Consider the following 17,503-nt stretch of genomic DNA (forward strand, 5'->3'; position numbering starts at 1 on the left):
GTATTTGTTGGGCATAATGTGATATTTAAACCTTTACTGAGGTAACTGTAGAATCACACACAGTGGAAACAAAGAACATACAGGGATTTCTTTCACACTGTGTCCAGTTTCCCTTGGTAACATTTTGCAAAACCACAGAATCACAAGGAAGACATTGGCCTTGACACATTCCACTGATCTTCCTCCATTTCCCCAATTTTACATGCAGTCTTATGTATGTGTTTGTTATAGTCTAGTTTTTTCACCAGTACACATGAAGTCTCAACACACAGGATTCCTCATGTTGCCCTTTTACAGCCATACCCACCTACTTCTCTCATACCCAGCAACTGTTGATCTAACTAGTTTCTTAACTTTTGGTTATGGTGGCTCTTGCCTATAATCTAAGCATTCCAGAAGCAGAAATAGGAGGATTTCTACAAGCTTAGGACCAGCCTAGTCTACATAGTTCCAGAGCAGCCACAGTTACATAAAGAGATTGTTTCAAAACAACAAATAGGAAGTTGGATATAAGGGGTTGGGGATTTAGCTCAGTGGTAGAGCACTTGCCTAGCAAGCCCAAGGCCCTGGGTTCGATCCTCAGCTCCACCAAAAAAAAAAAAAAAAAAAAGTTGGATATAAACACCTTTGAGACTAGCTTTTATCATCAAATATAAATCCCTAGGAATTTATCTAAGTTACTTCATTAGTACTTCGTGCTCTGCTATAGTTCATAGTAATGTTGTGTATGTGCCATTGGTACTTAGATGCTGACAGTCATCTGGAATGACTTATTTATTATTTACTTATTTTGTGGGAGAAGTTCTGGAAACCAAACATAGGGCCTCGTGCATGTTATACAGGTACCCTACCTCCAAGCCATATCCCTAGCACCCAACTCCATATCTTGACTATTACAAATAAGGTGGCTATCAAGATTCATGGACATGTTTTTGTGTGAACATAACTCATAGCATTAATTTACACAGCTTATGATATCTAAAGAAAAGCCAGTCTGACCTTACCACGGTTCACAGGACTCAAAAGATTACCCTGGGCTTCACTCACTTCCAACCATTCACCTCTGAACTAGAACGCTCCGGCAGTTCCGATCTTATCACCCTTCCTCCAGCAGACCAGGCACACTTCTGCCTCAGTCCTCTGCCCTTTACCTCGATACTCACTCAGCTAAGCGACCTGTGCCCTCTTTCTCAGGTCTCTGTTTAAATGTGAACTGATTGTGGAGATCCGTTCATGATTACTTCTTACAATAGCAACCCTCACAGGTCCCTACTGTTAGGTTTTCTTTGGCTGTATTTCAGGCACTGTATGATATATTTACATTGTATAGTATATTTACTGATTATTGGCTATTCTGTCACTGAACTCTAAATAGTCAGGCAAGGACTTTGTTATCCTTAACACCTAGAATAAAGCAAGACACACACTAAGGACTAAAATGCAGCAAATATAATTAACTCCAAAGTTGTAACTAATACCCCCAAATCACTTAATATGCAATTATCAAGATTACTGAAACATTAACTTTTAACTTTACATGACAGTAATTTTGGGAGTGTTTTTCCATTCATTCATCATTTTATTTTTAACGCTACGTATCCCTAGCTAGCCTATGTAGACCAGGTCAGCCTTGAACTCACAGAGATCTGTCTGCCTCTGCCTCACAAGGGCTGAGATTAAAAATGTACATACCCAGTTTTCAGGGACTTCTGTTTGTCTGAGCAAGGTGTCACTATGTATCCCCTGGCTGGCCTGGAAATCCTTACATCATTTTAAAATAGGAAGCTATTATAAAATGAAAAAAAGGAGCAAGCAAGATGGGTGAGCCGGTAAAGGTACATGCCTCCAAACCTGACCACCTGAGTTCGATCCCCGAATACACATGGTGGACGAAGAGAGCCAGCTGGTGAAAGTTGTCTTCTGACCCCCACGGGCATGTGTGTGCCCCCCCACATAAACAAACTAACAGACAGACAGAAATTCAAATTAGAAAAAAATCAAAAAGCATAGCCCAGCATGTTCTCCACTGCCACATCCCAGAAGCATAAGGAAAGCCTGAAGGCAGCCCAGCAAACTTGTCAGGGCCAGAACAAAGAAGAGATTTAATTAGATGCGGGTTACAGAGGGCAACCTTAGCACAGAAAGCAGCAGATCACTTCAGGGACTATTACAAGAACATACTTTAACAGGTTACTCACAGCACTTCAAAAGCAATCTCAATTTGAACCTCAGCAACTTTGGGACTCCCATGTGAGTAACATACTTCCTGTCCAGGCTCATTGCTGCAAACCGGCTCCCGCCTCCCCATGACCCCTCCCATTTTCTTGTTGGAGTCATGACAACAGATGAGAAGCAAGGTGAGAGAAGAAGCCACCCTGAGAACCAAAGATGAATGCCAAGACAGGCGCACCCTTAGCATGCTCAGTGTTAGTGCCCAATGTTTATGTTCTTTCTACCTCTGCTTAACCAGTTATCCTATGAATAAAACCAGAGTGCTCAGCCATCAATAAAATGGTGAATCAATCCAAGTGCACAGCGGAGGGATTAATCTAAGGGGTTGTCTATCTGTTTGCATTTCCATTTCTCTCTTGAAGGAAGTACAGCTATGACTAACTCTTCCCTCTGCAAAAATGTTCTTCATCTACCATGTTAATAAGCTTTGAACTACTTACAAAAAACCCTAAAACTAGGTGAGGTCTGTAAGAAATCACCCTGAGAGTAAGCTGAATTTCATGTAGTATGTTATCCCAGCTCTATCCCTTCTGAGTTTCCTGGACGTAAAATGGATCCTTTTCCTTGTTTTATTTTGGGATGGAGCTAAGTTCTCTCATTTTTCAGCTTTACCTATTTTCCTATCTTGAAGTCAGTACACACACTTCTTAAAAGGCCCTCCACGTTTCATGTGTCATGGGAGGAGGCTGGACTGGCAGGACCTGGCCAGGAAAAGAGCTGTGGGAATGAGAGCAAAGGTCAGGGAGAGAATGACACAGAACATCTTCCCTCTCTCCACTTGAGAAATGGTTCTCAAACTAGACTTTAAAAGATCCCAAGGGCCCAAGATAAGGCACGGACAGACTCAGGCTTCAACACGCAACTGCTCCTTAAGGTGGAGTCCCAGTACAGACACAATACTCAGTTTGTTGTTGTTGTTTAACACACTGTTGCCACCTCTGAATTCCAACAGTGGTGCAAATTTGATTCTGCTTCTCCACCTTCTTTCCCTTTCCTGCCCACAGGTAGGCAGAGTCCCGTCTCCTAGCAACGCTGCACCAACAATTATGCTGCAGTGAAGATTAAGAAGTCTGTCACTGCTCATATGAAAACCTGTTCACAAAACAATGGTCCCTAAATGAAAACTGTACCAAGAAAAACTATTCTCAAAAAGGTGCCTGAGTGAGTACAACTGTCATCAGCAATACTTGGAGGCTGCTTAACAGTTAATGAGAAGTCTGGATATTCAGAAGGAAAGATGTCCCCCAAATTTTAGACAATTAAATCAGATAAGGTTTTTGGTAAAGTATGGCAGAAAATGCATTCAGAGATTTCTAAAACTAATGTAAACCACAAAAATAAGCCCACAAGATATGGATATAAAAATATCCTGTATTTTTGGGATATTTTTATATGATGATTTCCCAGATAAAGCTGGGTGTGGTGGTGCATGCCAGTAATTTCAGCACTTTAGGTCAACTTGGGCTGTATAAGGCACTGTCTCAAAACAAAACCCAAAGGTTTTCCAGTCAATTACTGTAAAACAAACACAACGAACACACGCTGTCTTTTGAGGGAACAGAGAAAAAAAGCCTCACTATGTGGCTCTGGCTGACCTGCAATTGGGTACATAGACCAGGCTAGCCCTGAGCTTGCAGTGATTCTCCTGCCTCTGCTTCCCAAGTTCTCAGATCACAGGCATAGACCACAACACCTGGTGGGGTTTTTTTTTGTCTGGTTTGTTTGTTTGTTTGTTTTTTGAGACAAGGTCTCACATAAATTCTGAGATTATAGGTATGCATACTATCAATTGTATTAATTGCAAAATAATGGATCAATTTGGCCAGAATGTTAATTGCACACACACACACACACACACACACACACACACACACACACACAGAGACAGACGGACAGACAGACTTAAAATAACACTCTAAAAAGAAAGGAAGGCCTACCAGCGCCTCCCCTTGAACTAGGGTCAGCAGATCTGTGGCCATAACTGGCTCTGTGGCCCTCAGTTTCCGGCAGCAGATGAAGAACAGTCAAAAGGTGGTACTAGTCTGGCAATCTATGCCCCCTGTCCATGCCAAACACTGAAAGGACCTTTTTACCACTGAGCCCAAATTCTGCCTCAGCCCTCAAGGGCTAAGATCCTTTCCCTTCCCTGGATTTCCAGGGCTTACATCTTTCTAGATAAAACAGGCATGGTCTTAAAGAAACATCATTTAGGGGTTAGGATTTAGCTCAGTGGTAGAGCCTGGGTTTGATCCTCAGCTAAAAACAACAACAACAACAACAACAAAACCATTTAACTAAACCTTAAAAAACAAAACAAAACCCAACATAATACCGACTTGCCTTATCAGAGCCAAGATGAACAATATACAAGCAGAAAAGAAAAACATGAAAGCTGAATCATGCTAGGTAGACACAAACATTTCAGAAAAGTGACTTGAAAACCAGATCAATTCAAAGGAAAGAAAAAAGAGAAAAATGAGTCAGACACAAGCCAATGCCACTAAATACTAGAGGGAGGAGAGTTCACACCGCACGGCACGCTCCCACCGGGGAAACTGCCACCACACCACGCAGACTTCAGCTGATCATTTATCTTCCCATTGATTCCATCATGAAATTAAAATGTCTCTATGAAAACATAAATGCTCAGCACACTGATAAGTCACAGGAATAAGTGCAAAAATGTCTTAATCCTGAACTTACCAATGTGGTTACTGTATAATGAAAACATTCAAAAGAACACAGTGACTTCCTCCTTGCCCTGCACACTCCCAGCACCTCTATAGCTCATCCTCCTGAGCCCTGGGATTACAGCTGTGAGGAGGGAGCCACCACACTGGGCCGTGGTCTCTTACTAAGATAAATTCCATCTGCAGGCAGTCCTTTGTGACTGCCCAGCCCACTCCTCCTTGCAGGGTACTCGATAAACCTGTTCCTGACATACTCAATAAACCTGTTTTCTTCCCACTTCGGCCTAAAGAGGAATTCATTTACGTCTACTGTGGCCTCTACCACATTTTCCCAATGTGAGAAAAGCTGGGAGTGGTGGTGAACACACCCGCAACCCCAACACTGAAGAGGCAGAGGCAGAAGAATGGTCACAAGTATGAAGGACAGCCAAGTCTCTATGTCAAGTTTCAAGGAGCCAGAACTATATCGTGAAACCCTGTCTCAAGAAATGAGGGGAGTGGGGAGAAAGGAAGTTGGAATTTAAGAAAGGGGCCTCTGGGAAACAGGTCTCCTCAAAGCTGAAATTTAATTTCAGGTCATATCCTAGGGAAGATTAGCAGCCCTCCATTATTAATATCTGTCCCTTAAGTCTGACTTATTTTCTTTGGTACAAGTAACTTTTTTCCCCTGGTCTTTTGGGACAGGTTCTCACGGTAGCTCATGCTGGCCAGAAATTCCTACATTACCAAGGATGGCCTTGAATTCCTGATCTCCCTGCCTTTACCTCCCAAGTGCTGGGATTAAAGGCATGAGCCACCACATTCTGACAAAGAAACCCTAACAGTTAACTAGAAGCACTACGGCCCTTCCAACTCTAAATACTGAGCTTTTAGAAGTAAATGAATTTAGAATAACTTTGGAAAGCTCTATGAGAACCGGAGAGAAACTGGAAAGCTGATGTAACAAGGAGAGTATCCCAATGTTCACTTCATACCCAGTGGAACCTTCTCAGTTCCGTATCATGTTCACTCACTCATTTTTATAGGATGTCTTCGGAATTTTGATTCTGCACATGAAGAAACAAATGTCTCTGATTTCTGAACTGAACACACCACACTCAGGTAACAGTACAAAGTGCTCTGATGGAAAGAACCATCGAGAGCCACGAACTACCCACAGGCCTGCTGGGAGACTCTCAAAGGTCAAGGCACAGCGTGAATGTTTTGAAATAGTGAGGCAGTGGGTTCACTCCTCAGAACCACACAAAGAAAAAAATGAGAACAAGGAAAAAAAAAATATAGATCAGAAAATACTTCACAATCCATAAAAGCAATAGCAAAACCTTTTTCAAACGTGCATGATCCTGTAAGCTCCCAAACTCTCCAGTCAGAGTATGAAACTGGGACTTGGGCCAATTTGGGGGTATTTCTTTTCCTCCAGAGCTTTTCCCTAAGGAAACACCAAGAGAAACAACCTCCAAAGCTCCACATCTTTAAAAATTAATTGAAAAACAAGCAACAGCAACACACAAAGCATCCTTATCTCCAGCCCCTGCTGCTTCCCCGGCAGGGTTCCAGGATATGCCCGGTCCTGGGTCTCTCCGAGGAAGGAGGCCGCCCCACAAAGCTACTTCCCAGGCTGCACACAGGCTGGCTCTGCCGGCTCTCAGCTCCCTGAGGCTGGGCCATGGAAGCAACTCCTTCCAGCACCACCCCCGGGTGCTTAGGACGCTCTTGTGTCAGGTGATTTGGTGAATCCCCCTCCTTGAACTGAGGATCACTAGGCTGGCTTCCTCAGGGGCCTCCTGAGTTCACCGCTGCCTCACCATGCTGTCCTGCCACTTCCCTTGTTTCCAGAAAGAGGGGTCCAGACCACCTGGTCTGCACCAACGGCATGTAATGGGACTAAATAGTGCCCCTGATTGCTGACTTTCAAGGAGACAAGAGACCAGGCGGCTGGAAGGGGCAGAAAAGGCCTCAGAAAGATCAGATCTGAGCTGGACTCAAACTGTGAGGTGTTTGGATGGGATGGAGAAATCTGGTGGTGGGTGGGGAGCTTGTTGCAGAGATGGACCAGATAAAACTGGATAATACATTTTTTAAATGACAAAAGACGAGATTTTTGACAATGTTCACCATTAGGAAACAATAAATGTTTGAGGAGACGAATTTAACCTTATTTGGACATTAAGTAAAACATGTAAGTATATATACCTACCACAATATCACGATGCTATTATAACTTTTATGTTTTTCCACACTGGTTCAGATAACTTAAAAATCATACTGACATAGAACACCAACAAAGTAACCCCACGTGAAATGGCTAGAATAATGAGAACCATACAGTAGTGGAGGCGGTTCTGGGAAGAGGTGGAGGGAGTGGAGGAGGAAAGAAAAACAAATGGATGCTGAGGCCTGGTGATCCTGAAGAAAGCAGAACTGACGAAAGAAGGGAAGCCTCAGGAAGCGTGGCCTCAGGCCAACAAGTCTGGTACAAGCTCTTTAGGAAGAGGCTACCGCCATTTTCCTTCTGAGTGAGAGGACTCAAGAAATGAAAGGCCAATGGGAAAGGAAACAAGGTTGCTGAGAGCTTAGGAAGGGCCCAGACAGAAGCTCAACACACACCTAAAACTATCACAACTGTAACTACGATTTTTAAGTGGTAGGGTGAAACTGGCTGTATTTTAATTATATCCCAGGGAAACACTTCAAAATTTGTATTTATTAGTAGTGTGTGTATATATGTACATGATGTGTCTGTAGCATGACACGCACGTGGAGATCAGGAGACAACTTTGGGAGATAGTTTCCGGGCTTACACAGACCTGCAGAGCCATCTATCGCACTAGGCCGAAGGGTCACGTCTTTACTTGAGCCTCGCACATTGATAAGGGACCACATGCCATACTTGGAAACAATGAAGAAAAGGGGACTACATCTCAGTTGCATACATTTTATATGCAAATGTCTTTGACACTGACGCAGTGTTAAATAGTACATAATATAAAATGCAATACATTATTTAATAATCTTGCATAATACTAATATCTTATGTAACTTGCCAGAAATAATCTGAGGCTCAGAGAGAAAAAAGAGCCTGCCCGAGAGCACATATATATCTCAGTGGATGGAAGACTTGAACAAGGCCTTAGAGTCCCCTTTTTCCCACAATTTCTAACTACTTTTATAAAACATTTCATTTCTATCATGGTTTTCACGTCACTAATACTTCACATTAACAGAAGCTAATTAAATCCAAGTGACTGAGAACAAGCCACAGCTGGATATAAAAGAAAAGGAAAAACAAGTCAAGATAAATTATGCTATAATTTCCACTATTTTAAGAAAGGTAATATCCCAGAGAGGAGAGGAGGCACAGAAAAGAGCCAAAGGGAACCCAAGCAAGCCGCAGATTCGGGAGGCTGGCACGGGGGTGGGCATCTTTCTAAGATCTGAGTCCCAGCTGTGGTTCATTTCTGGGAGCTCAGTGGCCTTATAATAACAATCCCCTACAACCCCAGCCCCGACACCACAGCGGGCAAGCTGAAGTGGGTTTGTGTTCCCTGAGATCCAAGAGCCAAGTGAATACCATCTACTTGGGAAAATCAAACACAGCATAGTGGAACACAGAAACCAAGGCAATCCATAATCAGCAGCGCAAACCGGTGGGCCTGACAGTTGGTGGGCCTGACAATTAGTGCCACAGAAGTTCCAAGGTAACTGTGGGTGGTCAGAAGAGGCAGACTCAGCTAGAAGAGGGGAGGAAAAGCTGAGGAAGCAAAGCTCAAAGCCTAGGCTAAAAGGCAGCGGGGACTGGGGCCAGGAGAAGGAAAGGAAGGAAAAAGTGAAGGGAAAGAAGACGGATTAAAGTTTTGGGACATGGGACCTGAAGGTGGTTCAGGGGTAACGACATTTGCTGCCTGATGACCTGGGTTTGATCCCTGGGACTCACATGCTGGGAGAGAACAGACCCCTGAAAATGAAGTCATCCTTTGACTTTCATAAGTGTGCTGAGGGACACACAAACAAATAAATGTTAAAAAAGAAATTAAGGCTATCCAGGGCTACATAGGGAGACACTGTTTCAAAATAGGACAAAAAAAAAAAAACACACACACATACACATACACACACACACACACTAAAAACAGTCCAGTCTCCATGCTTTTCTACTTGCCACCCTTAGATCACAGAGTTATAACTATAGCCTAAATTATCTTTTTCCCGTTTCAACTCTTTTTATATTCTTCAGAGACCAGCTCAAACAACACTTCTTTGAAGACAGTTCCCTAGTGTCCTACTCAGAAGACGGTGGCCAGACCCAAGGTTTAGACTTGAGGGTGGGGGAGTGCCTACAATGAGCAAGGAGTCTTCTGCAGCAAGGGGGAAGTAGAGGCTGAATGCAGTCAGGAGAACAAACTACATCCAAGAATTCTCCCATGGGTGTCTGCTGGAGGTGAGAGGTGGAAGTCAGGGATTAACCCTAACAATCACTCAGAGCCCACCAAGAAGAAAAATCACACCCTCAAGTTGTATGAAATCTTGCTACCTTTGCCCGAGGTAAGGGTTGACTGAATGACACATCCATTTAATTTGAGCCTGACTTGCACATGCGTATTTGAAGGGCAATCTCCCCTTTGCTGGTATGCATACCAAAGGGAATATTCCTTAATAACTCCTCGTTTATTGTAACAAAACAGCCAAAAATGCAAAATATATTGTTAGTTATAATTTTACATACAGGAATCCAGCGTGTGTAATTACTAGTAATAGAGTGTGTAACTATTAGTAATAGAATCCTGCTGAATAAACTTCATATTCAGTAAGCTAAGGACTAAAACAGTTTTATTTACAAGTTTATGTACATATTAAATAATACATACTTGCCAAACATTTACTACTGGTAAAACAAACAAACAAACAAACAAACAAAAACCCTAAAAGTTCCAGGAAGATTTTAAAAATCAGGAACACACACACACACACACACACACACACACACACACACACACTTACTTTGAAACAGTGGTTTTTATTTTTTGGAGTCCTGGCTACCCCTGAATTTGTGATCTTCCTGCCTCAGACTCCCTGGTGCCTGGATTACAGGCGCTCCACTACTCCAACATACTCCAAGTAGCTTTAACCTGCAGCTAGACATGATGGACCATGCCTATATCTCAGCAGGAGACAGAGAGAGGATGCTGTGAATTCAAGGCTACCTTGGTTTGTGTAGTGAGTTCCAGGCAGGCAGAGATACATGAAAGATCCCATCTAGAAATTCAAAAGGTCACCTGAGCTGGGCAGTGGTGGCACACGCCTTTAATCCCAGCACTCGGGAGGCAGAGCCAGGTGGATCTCTGTGAATTCGAGGCCAGCCTGGGCTACCAAGTGAGTTCCAGGAAAGGTGCAAAGCTACACAAGAGAAAACCTGTCTCGGAAAAAAAAAAGTCACCTGGCCTTGGTGTCATTAGCACTCTTATTCACTCGGCCTTCATTTCTCCTGGTTTATCTTTCATCCATTTTTCTTACATACTCTTCAGGAGATGTGTTCTCTTGAATGTATTTACAATGATACAAGTTGAAATATGAAAGTCCAGATATGAAACTGTTTATCTGCAAAGGGGTCCTGCCAGTTACCTTAGTTTGTAAGTTTGTCTTTGTGTGTTTGTGTTCCTTCTCTAGGGAGTGGTGTAGGTATTTGGGCATACATACCCTAGGGAGTGTATATCTTTACAGGTCAAAAGAGGCCACACCCATGGAGGAACCTTACTAAGTACCTTAGCAATTCTCTCAGGAGCACAAGGGTTGAACTGGGGATGTGGTACAGCTGGTAGAGTGCCCACACACAACCCCGGGTTTGATCCCTATCACCACATAAAAAAGGTGGTATATATATGTCTCTAACCACTTGGGAGGGGAAGGCAAGAGGATCCAAAGTTCAAGGCCACTTTCAGCTACTTAGGCTAAAATGAGACCCTGTTTCAAAACAAACAAGCCAGCAAGATGGCTTAGTGAGATCAGGGTACTTGCTACCAAGCCCTATGATTCAAGTTCAATTCCTGGGACCCACAAGGTAGAGGGATGTAACTGTGGACTCTCCTTTGACATCCATACATGTACCATGATGGCACATGGCTACTACCCACAATGCATATCACAGACACATACAAAATAAATGAAATTTTAAAAGGAAAAATATGGAACAAAGGTTTCTGCCATACATGGTGGCCAACCCTATAATACCAGCACTTCAAGGGCTGAGATGCTCCTGTCACAATTAGAGTCTAGGTTACATAGTAAGTTGCAGGCCAAGCCTGAACTATACAGTGACCTGTAAAAACAACACCACTAACGAGTACAACTGAAAGAAGCCAGTCACAAGAGCATGTTATATGATTTGATTTATACGAAGTATCCAGAGACTCAGTGACTGCCAGTGGGTAAGGGGTTTCTCTCTGGCATGAGAAAAATGTTCTAAAATGGATTTCGGTACGGGCTGCTCAACTCTTGAGAATATACTAAAATCCACTGATTTTTTACAACCACATACTTATTGTTCTGTTACATCTGCTCTGAGACAATCTCATTTAGCCCAGTCTGGCTATGAATTCCACTTACCAAGTGCTGGATTGTAATGCTGGGATTATTCTCTCTTTTCCTCCTTGAGATTACTTTTAAATGGGTAACCTGTATGGTATACAAATGATATTTCAACAAAGTGGTTTGAGATTGGATTTCTATATATAGCCCCAGCTGGCCTTGAACTCAAGATCCTCTTGCCTAAGTATCTCAAGTGCTAAGATTACAAGTATGCACCACCGTGCCTGGCTTCAATAAAATTATTGTATAATAATGAGAGAGAAATGTGAAGGTATGAATGAACAGAAAGTAAACCTAACCAGGCATGCCTGCAATCCTAGCATTTGGGAAGCAGAAGCAGGAGGATTGCCTGGGCTATACTATGAATTTCAGGCCAGCCTGGGCTGGTGAGTGACACTCCATCTTAAAACTCAACAAAAAAGCAAACCTATTCCACTCGCAACACTAAAATATTTAAGATGGATCATAGATAGAACAACGTGAAAACCCCAGAACAAGAAAGCCTCTACAAGAAAGCAGCGTATCCCGCTATGGCTGTGGTCTATGGCTGTAATTCCAGCACCTGCAAGGTAGAGGCAGGAAGACTTGAGAAGTTTAAGGTCATTCTTTCAACATCATGAGTCTTAGGCCAGCCTGGAGTACATGAGACCCTGTAAAGAAACCAGAGTATCTCTACTACCTTAAACGTAAGTCTAAATTTCTTGGTCAGGGTGTAAGGAACACTAATCATAAAGAAGAGCAACACTCCACTTCAAGATATAGGTTAAAGATGGAACCACCAAGATGGCTCAGCACGTAAAGGTGCTTACCACTAAGCTTGATGACTGAGTTAAATTCCCAGCATCCTCATGTTGGAGAGAAGGAAGTCCTGTGACTTCCACACATGCATCATGGCATATGGGTGCCTATACACAGACTAAATAAGTAAATGTACAAGTTTTACTTTCAAGATACAGGCTAATGATTTTGTTCCAAAAGAAATTCAGAGCACTATAATGCATGCACTTCCAACTATTTACTACTTTGGATTATTAGAACTCTATTCCTTCATTACCATTAAGCATCAAAACAAAACAAACTGACAGAGGTCTGTGGAGATGACTCAGCTATAAAAAACTCGCAAACATGAAGACCAGAGTTTGATCCCAAGTACCCATATAAAAGTCAGGCAGTGTGTGCTTGTAATCCCAGAGTTGGGGAGGAGGGGACAGGAAGATCCCTGGGGCTCAGTGATTGATTAGTCAGCCTCACTGACTTGAGCTCAAGGAGCTCCAAGTTCAGTGAAAAACCCTGCCTCAAAATAAATAAATAAATAAATACATACATAACACACACACACATACATACATACATACTTAAAATAAAGTAGAGCCTGGCATGGTGGTGCATACCTTTAATCCCAGCACTCCAGAGTCAGAGGCAGGATGATCTATGTGACTTTGAGGCCAGCCTGGGCTATATATAGAGACACCCTAACCCCCCAAAAGGCACCTGGCTTCCACACAAATACACATCTATGTGAGTATATATACATATATACACACACACTCTAATGGATTCAGACAGATATAAGAATGTATACTCAGATTTTACGTTTTTAATAATTAACAAACAGAATTGGACTCTACAATTTTAGTATCTAACAGGCTAATGGACCATCACAATTAAATAATATTTGTTTTCTACAGTTTTTCTTCAATATGGTTTTAAAGGATTTGACATAAAACCATGAAGAGCACATGTAACTCAATGTCAACAAGGTAGGTCAATGACCAGTAGCTGACACACTGCTTTAGCTACCATTATAACCTACACAATAATGCCCTCCTGGACTCTTCTAATCAGGAAAACCGAGCTAGGTGTGGAGCTCACATTTGTAACCCCAGCACTTAGGCTGAGTGCAAAAGGCTGCTGTGAGGGAGCAAATAATCTGTTCGTTGTGAGTTCCAGGTCAGACTGGGCTACAAAGCAAAACCCATCACAAACAAAACAAAACAAAACAAAAACTCCTCAGAGGTGGCACATGCTAGCACTCTGGAAGAAAGGCAGGAAGTTAACGATTCAAGCCTAAGCAGGAATGCAGAGTACAGACTGACACGGAACACTATGAAAGCCATTTCCTCCCACGACCTCCACCTCTTTCATCTTGCCCTCCTTCTGCTGATCTCTATCCCAGTTATACATTTACACCTGCAGACACACCCCTGCTGATAACAGTCCTTAGATCTCAGTGATTTTCCTGTGTTCAGATCATCTTAAGTTCCATAAAACAGACAAAATTACACTGTACTCTGTGTAGATATGCCACATACGCTCCAACATGACCGAAAGGGGTGGTCTGGGGGAACAGATGACTAGGACATGGACACAGACTGACTTTATTTGTTCCCCAGCTGTACAACTGGAGAAGATCGGCCACACCACCACCACATGTTCTTATTCCCTACAAAGAGCACCCACAAGTGCTCTACGCCAGCACACTGGCAAAATTCCAAAGAAAGTAAGTTTCCAAACAGGAATCCTACCTTACACACATCGGGAACCCGAGACGGTGTCTAGGACAGTAAAATACATCCTTGCGGAATCAGTCATCACCGAAGACGGGGATGCAAACAACGGAAGAAAAGAGGAAGGAAACTAAGAGCAGAGAGGAAAAGGAAGGAGAAGCGGGCATGGTGGCACCCACCTGTAATTCCAGCTCTCGGGGTGTGGAGGCTAAAGATCAGGAGTTCAAGGCTAGCTTTGGCTACACTGTAAATTGGAGGCCTGCCTAGGCTGTGTGAGACGCTGTCAGAAACAATTTTTTTTAATTGAAAATTAGACAAGTCCTATATATATATATATATATATATATATATATATATATATATCACAATTATCAGCACCTGTCTTCAAAGAATCATCATAAGCACTTTAAAATATTTTCAGAATTATCTTCCCATCTTAGTTTTCAAGGTATGATCTCTACCAACTTTCAGATAAGCAAATTCCAGACTTCACTTCAAAATGACCGGGTTTGGTGATTTATGCACACTAATGCGAAGAGTACTGCCCCTACAGGATGTAGGCCCTTAGGTCCTTTCTGTTGTACCGACCTGTTGTTTAAATAAGCCAGGAGCTGGGAGCTGACAATTGGCTTTTGTCTTTTGTGGTGCTCGGATCAAACCTAGGTCCTTACACTTGCTAGGCAAGCATTTAATTATTGAACTGCATCACCAGCCTGACCTATAAGTATTTATTGTCAGGCAAAACATGGCTTCATGTCTACCACACAGATGAAGGAAAATTCAGCTATCGGGCAGTAACAGCCTCAAGAACTCACTTTTGTTTGTTCTTGCCTAGCACAGGGGTGGAATGATATATATTTAGCCAAGGTTTCCCAAGTGGATTAATTTTTTTTTTAAGAATTATTGAAGGAGGGGCTAGGGATATGGTTCAGCAGATGTGACCCAGGAAGGCATGACATTAACTTCCAGGCTTCCACATGCATTGACCCAACTGCGCGCATCCGTGCTTTTCTAAGAAAAATAAAGAACACACACACACACACACACACACACACACACACACACACACACACACACACCATAGAAGGCTAGGATAATCATGGGGTTACCTAGCCACCATCAACCTCATTCTAAGGAAAACTGGAAATGTTGGGAGATGTAAGGCAAGGATGTTCTAGGATCTGAAATACAACGGAATGCACACTGTAGAGCCAGAGATGGGATTCTAACTGTAACTGTGGGCTCTTTTTAAGAGTTCTATTTATGTGTATGTGAATGCCAGCTTGTCTGTATGTGCACCATGTGTACAGTGCTTGTGGAGACCAGAAGAGGGTAACAGATGTCCTTAACTGGAGTTAGAAGATGGTTGAAGGCTGTGATGTGGGGGTGCTGGGGATTAAACCCAGGTCCTTTGGAAGTTCAACATGTCTTAACCTCTGAGCCATCTTTCCAGGCCCTAACTGTGGGCTCTTAAAAGACATTTAGCGGTAGCTAGACTTGACGGGCTCCATCTGTAACTCCAGTACTGGGAAGCTGGGGCAGGAAAAGAATGAGCTAAAGGCCAGCCTGGGCTACATAGAGAGACTGACTCAAAATACCAAAAAAGGGATGTATGTGTGTGGGTAAAATGTGTCACAGGACTCTAGGAAGAGACAACCAATACAAAGGAGTCTGAGCGAAGCTATTTTTCTAAAATACTGGCAGGTCAACTGATTAATCAATTTAATCTGCCAAGAAAACTATTCTGAAGGATTCTCAGAAAAAGAAGGAGCTGCACAAAAATGTCAGAAACCAAAGACGACTGCACATAGCTAACAGATCTCCGCAGGCTCATTTCCTGTTTAAGTATGACCTCCTGGGATAAGCTTTACTGCCCTGTTCATTACCAAATAGATGACTGTGGGTTTTAAGAGAAGCAGAGGGCAAGTGGGAAATTCGATTCTTAGCTAAACATGAAAGAAGACAAGGGGGAGGGGGACTAGAATCAGGAACAGGGGCAGGGGGATTCGAAAAAGGGTCAAGGAGGTTCTTAAACACTAATGAGAAGTCGAGAAAACAGAAAAGAGAGGGAAAGAGGCGAGAAGAAAAGGAAAGTAAAAACCAACCGAGGCCGGCTCCCATTTCTGTGTGTAATCAGAACGCAGGCTTGCGGAGGAAACACACCAACTTCTGTAAGCACAACTATAACGACCCAGTCACGTCCTCCAAACAAACCCACATCAGCTTCACAGCCGGCCCCAGCTGTGCTGCACGGGAGCCAGCAATTTATTCTAAGACAGAGCAGGGCAGAGAGATCAAAACGGCCAATGTAAGACGGCCAGATTTCAATCACGAGAAGGGTGTGTCCCAAGTTCTGTGGGTTCCCCCTCCACCAACAGCCAAGAAGATAGCTGGGGTATAGGGGCTGCGGGGCGAGGCACTTCCCAGACGACTTCCCAGCCCACGCCGGTTCCAGAGCATCAGTGAGTCCCAAACCCAGGTAGACCGTCCCGAACTCGAGGAGGCCGGTCTCGAACACTAGGTGACGGGCCCCGAACCCTAGCTGGCCGGTCCCGAACTCCAGCCGGCCGGCCTCCAGTGACTCACCGACAGCCCGGTGCCTGCGTGCCTGGCCGCGGGCGACCCCAGCACACCTCGCCGTCCCGGGACGGCCCGGCACCCTCCGCTCCCCAGCGAGGCCCTTGGGGAAGGCGCCGCAACCGGGCGGCGGGAAGCACAGCCGCTCCCTCCTCAGTCGCCCAGGCCGGAGCGAGCCGCTGCCGCGCCCGCCGACGGACTTCCTGGAAAGCACGGTGCTGAACTCACCTGCTGGCGTCCGGCCGCCAACCCTCTGCACAGCCCGCAAGGTTTAAATGGCCCTTCTCTGCGCCCACGCCCCGCCGTGCCGCAACTTCAGGGAGTTGCCGGATCCTCCCGCCCAGCGGCGCCCCCAAAACCCGACCGCGCTGTCTGTGCTGCTGGTTCCCTCTTCCCCTCCGCTGCGCGTGCGTACTCATGGGGCGGGCTGCATGCTGGGAGTTGTAGTTCGAGGGAGAAGGGCGCGGCTCCACACGGACCTGGTTCTTTACAATGGAAAGGGTTTTACAACCGGCTTCAGTTACCAGGAGTAGGTTGAGAAAAATGCTCTCTGATCCTGGACATACCTGCTCGCGACCCTCTGGAATCTAAAGACTGTCTAAAAGCTTTTTTGGTAATAGGTTTCCTTCTTGCCTGGCGGGCCTTTTGTAAAAAGACCTATAATACATAGCAAGGCTTGCCATATTAATACCCTTGGTTACTAATGTGAGAGAATGGTCTCAGCTTTTTAAAACTTGTCGTGGAAGACAGATAAATGCTAAGGGACTGGGGATGTAGCTCAGTTTGTAGAGCGTTTACCCAACCACACACAATGCCCTAGATTTTGATCCAAAGCAGTGCATAAATTGGGTGTGACGATGCATGCCTAGAAACTCAGCACTTGAGGCAGGAGGGGAGTCAGACGTTTAAGCTTAT

The 17,503-nt window shown here is 44.0% G+C and overlaps 1 protein-coding gene across 4 annotated transcripts in view; it reads right to left on the reverse strand.

Annotated features, from left to right (window-relative positions):
* Tmod3 (tropomodulin 3) overlaps positions 1–16,983 on the reverse strand; it is a 60,458-nt gene extending 43,475 nt beyond the window's left edge. For 2 of the 4 annotated variants that reach the window (XR_004945483.1, XM_036194087.1), the window contains exon 1: positions 16,817–16,983. The gene's annotated coding sequence lies outside the window, so the exon portion shown is untranslated. Of the gene's footprint in view, positions 1–11,522; positions 11,592–16,597; positions 16,734–16,816 lie in introns of those variants that run through there. The other 2 variants (XM_036194088.1, XM_036194089.1) reach the window with 2 other exon arrangements.
* Between the last annotated feature and the right edge of the window lie 520 nt (positions 16,984–17,503).

The sequence above is a fragment of the Onychomys torridus genome, chromosome 7 (genome assembly GCF_903995425.1).
Source record: "Onychomys torridus chromosome 7, mOncTor1.1, whole genome shotgun sequence".
Lineage (NCBI taxonomy): Eukaryota > Metazoa > Chordata > Mammalia > Rodentia > Cricetidae > Onychomys > Onychomys torridus.